Consider the following 4926-nt stretch of genomic DNA (forward strand, 5'->3'; position numbering starts at 1 on the left):
GAGCAGTTTGTCAAAAAGTGAAATTGATAGTTGCTCAGTCGTGTCTGACTCTTTGTGACCCCATGGACTGTAGCCCACCAGGCTCCTCTGTCCATGGGATTTCCCAGGCAAGAATACTGGAGTGGGTTGCCATTTCCTTCTCCAGAGGATCTAGATGACCCAGGGATCAAACCTTCATCTCCTGCATTGCAGGCAGATTCTTTACTGTCTGAGCCACCAGGGAAGCCCCCAGTTTGCTGAATATCGAATAAAGAAATGAATGTTGTTTAAAATTAAGAAGCTGTAGAATGGTATATAGTGCTCACTTGCTTCAGTTGTGTCTGACTCTTTGCAACACCATTGACTATAGCCTGTCAAGCTCCTGTATCCATGGGAATTTCCAGGCAATACTGGAGTGGACTCCCATGTCCTCCTCCATGGGATCTTCTCAACCCAGGGATTGAACATGAGTCTCTTGCATCTCCTGCATTGCAGTTGGAGTCTTTACCACTAAGCCATTAGAGAAGCCCTGAGTGGTATACACAGCAGTAAATAACCAAAAGAGTGTATTTCAATTATATCTGCAAAGTTTTGATTCTTTGAGAAAAAGCCACATATTTGAGGCAAGTATGGAAAAATACTGACTTTGGTCTGGGTGTGGTGATATTTTCCATTTTTTTCTTTACATATAAAATATTACATATTTCATCATTCAAAATTTAAAAGCCTATTTAGACTTGCACTTCTTGCTCGGATAGAGTCAATAGTTCCAAGTATGTCCTCCTTCTGTAACAAGTATAATGTTGGAAAAAACATATATGGCAAATGTTTTAAAGTCCTGGGCTTTAGGCAATGTGATCCCTGGGAGAAGGCCAATATGTGAATGAGCTCCCATGCTCTTATTAACTTTTTAGTTTGGTACAATTTCCCAACTTTTATAAAGGGAGTGGAGTCCCAGCACTCTCCCTGGGGAATCATAAAAGAGAGTTCAGGGCTTCTGACACAATTAGAACTTGTGGGGCAGGGGATTGAAGAAGTAGGAACTGCAGATAGGAGTTCCCAAGTCCTTGGTCAAAACTGGCATTGCATATCTGTCTGATGAAACCAACCCTATGAGGCCTCATAGAAAGCAGCATCCACAAAATAGAGGATGGAATGGCCATTTTAGAGGGCACCAGATGCAGGAAAATGTTAAAGATCCACTGAGAGTGGAGAGATCTCTCCACTGGTGACACACCTGGTATTCAGGTAAACTACAAAGAGGCCGTAAATTATATGGATACCCTACTTGTAAAGAATATTCTGTAGCTAATCTAATCTAACACACCCTAAAACCAAGCTTTGACAGAACTTCTGGCATATAACTGCCTGCTGAAACAAAACTCAACAGTTATTTAAAAAAAAAAAAAAGGTTAATTTAACCCAGATTCTTTAAAATGTATCATTCAAAATGTTCAGGAGGGAAGCAAAGTTTTCCCACCCAAAATTACTAGACAGGTAAAAGAGTAGGAAAATGTGGTGAATAATCCAGAAAAAGGCAATCAGAGGAAACAAACACCAAGATGACCCAGATGTTGAATTTAGCAGGCAAGGACGTAAAAGGACTATTTTTAGCAGTTATTAGAAATATTTTTAGGGACTTAAAGCAAAATATGTGGTCATAATGAATAAATAGCTAGAAACTCTCAGTTGTTCAGTCACTAAGTCATGTCCGACTCTTCTGCAAGCTCATGAACTATAGCCTGCCAGGCTCCTTTGTCCATGGCATTTCCCAGTCAAGAATACTGGCCTGGGTTGTCCTTTCCTTCTGCAGGCCATCTTCTCAACTCAGGGATCAAACCTGCATCTCCTGCATTAGCAGGCAGATTCTTTACCACTAAGCCACAAGGGGAGCCCTTGTGAAATCGAAATTCTAAAAACAGACAGTGAACAAATATAGAATTTTAGCAGATAAAAACCAAAAACATAAGTGGAAATCCTAGAAACAAAAATTACAATTTCTAAAGTGAAAAAAATCACTGATGAACTTAATGATATATTGGAGATGGCAGATACAGACTCAGTGAACTTGAGAACAGATGAATAGAAGTTATTTAATCATAAAAAGAGAGAAAACAGATTTCTTTTTTTTTTAAAAAGCCCTTATTACCAGTGGAATAATACCATACTGTTTATAACACAGGGACTTAAGGACCCAAGATAGGAGAGAAAGATAATGAGGGGAAAAAAAAAAAAAAACCTTGAGAAAATAATGGTTGAATATTTCCCAGACTTTATCTCAAAGCATCAGTCTGCAGGTCCATGAAGCTCAGAAAAACCCAAGAAGGAGAAATACAAAGAAAAAGCACTTAGACCACTTTAGTCGAAATGGGTAACAACCACAGAGGAACAGAAAGTCTTCAAAACATCCAAAGAAAAATGACATATTATTGGGCTGGGCAAAAAGTTGGTTTGGATTTTTCTGTAACATTATATGGAAAAACCGGAAAGAAATTTTTGACCAATCCAGTATATACAAGGGAAAATGTATGTAAATGATGACTGACTTCTAACCAGAAACAATATAGGTCAGAAAATAAAAATTATTACTGTAAAGTAATAACAACAAAAAATACCTATCAAATGAATATTCAATATATTACAAAATGGCTCTTCAAGAATAAAATAAAGGTAACTTATGAAAGATGAAAGCTCAGAAAATGTGTAGCCATCATATGTACACTACAAGAAATACTAAAAGAAGTTCAAGAGGCTGAAGGAAGACTAGCTTCTTTTCTTTTTTCCTTTATTTCCCTAAAAGACAACTCATTGCTTAAAGCAAATAGTTCATTACAGGTAGTGTTTATAAAGTATTTAAAAATAAGATTCATGATAACAAAAGCATGAAGTAATATATGGAAAAATGAATTAAAGTACTATGAGGTTGAAGTGTGAAAAGACTTGAATAAATCAGGCGGTGGAAGCATGACCCTATTTATTTTATGTGTGCAGCTTAACACTGAATACAAAACCTGACAAAGATATTATGTGAAGAGAGTAATATGGACCAATAACCCTGATGAAGATAAATGCAAAAATTCTCAACAAATGTTAGTAGGTCAGTAGAAATATACAAAAGGAATAACACATAGACGCCAATTGAGGTTACTTCTAGGAATGCAAAATTGACTTAAAAAATCAGTCACTGTAACTCAACATCTTAATCATCTCAATATAAAGTATCAAAAATAATCCTGAGAAAATGGAAAACCAATTCACACTTTTAAGAGAAGCGACTCTTACCAGGCCAGGAATAGAAAGAAGCCTCTTCAATATTGTGAAAGGTATTTATGAAAAATAAGAAGAAAAAATAGAGGTTCATGAAATATTTCACTGTTTGCTCCTAAGCTGGGAACAGTGAAAGGATATAAATTCTCCTTATTTTTATTCAGTATTTTACTGTGCAACATTCCACAGTGCAGTAGGATAGAAAATAAAGTCCACTTAGATTGGAAAAGAAATCGACTCTAGTTATATTTGACATGATTCTTTAAATAGAAACTAGAAGCAAAGCAGCTATTAGAAGTAATATATTAATAAAGGCATAGAATACAAGTTCAATACACAAAAATCATTTGTATTTTTGTATACTAGCAACATTTAGAGAATAAAAAATTTTAAATCAATTTCCTATAGCATTACCAGCAAACTTATAAGTAAGAAGCAATATCACATTCCAAAGGAACTGAAGAGATTTGAACCACCATCAGATATCTAAAAGATCTAAAAGATGTATCCTTTGGCCTTCCCATGCAAGGCAAGACACCTGGGTTCGATCCCATTAAAAGGGAATGGCTACCTACTCCAGTATTCTTTCCTGGAGAATTCCATGGACAGAGCAGACTGGCAGGCTACTCCATGGGGTCACCAAGAGTCGGACACAACTGAGCAACTAACACTTTCCCTTTCACCCTTTGGATCCACCATGGACTCTTGAGGTGCAGCGCTTCCTTGAACTCAGTCCAGATTCATCTGGCCGGACTCAGATGAGTTGTGGAAGACTGTGGCCAGCACCGCAGCACATTGCTCTGTATTTGGTTTCACTCTTTCCATACCTTACCGTCTCTTTTTGTACCATTTGGGAAGCAAAATGTTACCTCTAAGCCTCTTAGGTTTTTGGCTGGGACTCAGAATTAAATTAACATAGACAGATTAATGGAGAAATGTAAAAAATGAATTTAATATGTGTTTTACAGGCTAGAGAGCCCTCAAAAGTAACTGAAGACCCAATGAATCGGTTAGATTTGAATGCATATTTATTCTGAATTGGACGAAGAGCAGTAAATCATAAGAACGTGGCAAGATAGAGGGGCTAAGCTAGGGTAGTTAATTGAGTAGAAAAGTGACCAGCAAGATAATTGTTAGTTTAACAAGGTTTATTTTTATAGTTTTCTCTCAGATAAGAAAGTTACTATCCTCTTGGTATGAGGAGGGCATATGGGGGTTTTATTTCCTGCTTTCAGGAAGAAAAAGCGGAGGGCACAGTATCCATCTTTCACTTGCTTTTAATTTTCAAGTGTCTTTAGCTCAAAATAATCCTTATGTCAAAGTGGTATATTTTAAGGTGGCATATTCTGTCACCCTTCAGTACCATCCAATAAAACACCAGCATGTAATTTTGCCACAAGTTTTCTTTTGTAACGTACTTGGTCTAAAACACAGTGTACTGGCATATGGAGGGTATGTGGAAATGTAGTCAGCAAGGAACCTATAGGGATAGGTTGAGGCAGGCTAGGCTAGGTCAGGGAGAGCCTTCAGTGTCAAGTTTAGCATTCAAAGTAAGCACAGGTTCCAAGAAGCTATGATTCTGTATTCACACAGAGTGGTTGGAATGGAATTCTGCATCAATAAAGTGACTCGGTGCCTGTCCGGGCATTCATTAGCTAATTAAACTAGGGAACGAAGATT

Source organism: Cervus canadensis, chromosome 7 (assembly GCF_019320065.1).
Source record: "Cervus canadensis isolate Bull #8, Minnesota chromosome 7, ASM1932006v1, whole genome shotgun sequence".
Taxonomy (NCBI): Eukaryota; Metazoa; Chordata; class Mammalia; order Artiodactyla; family Cervidae; genus Cervus; species Cervus canadensis.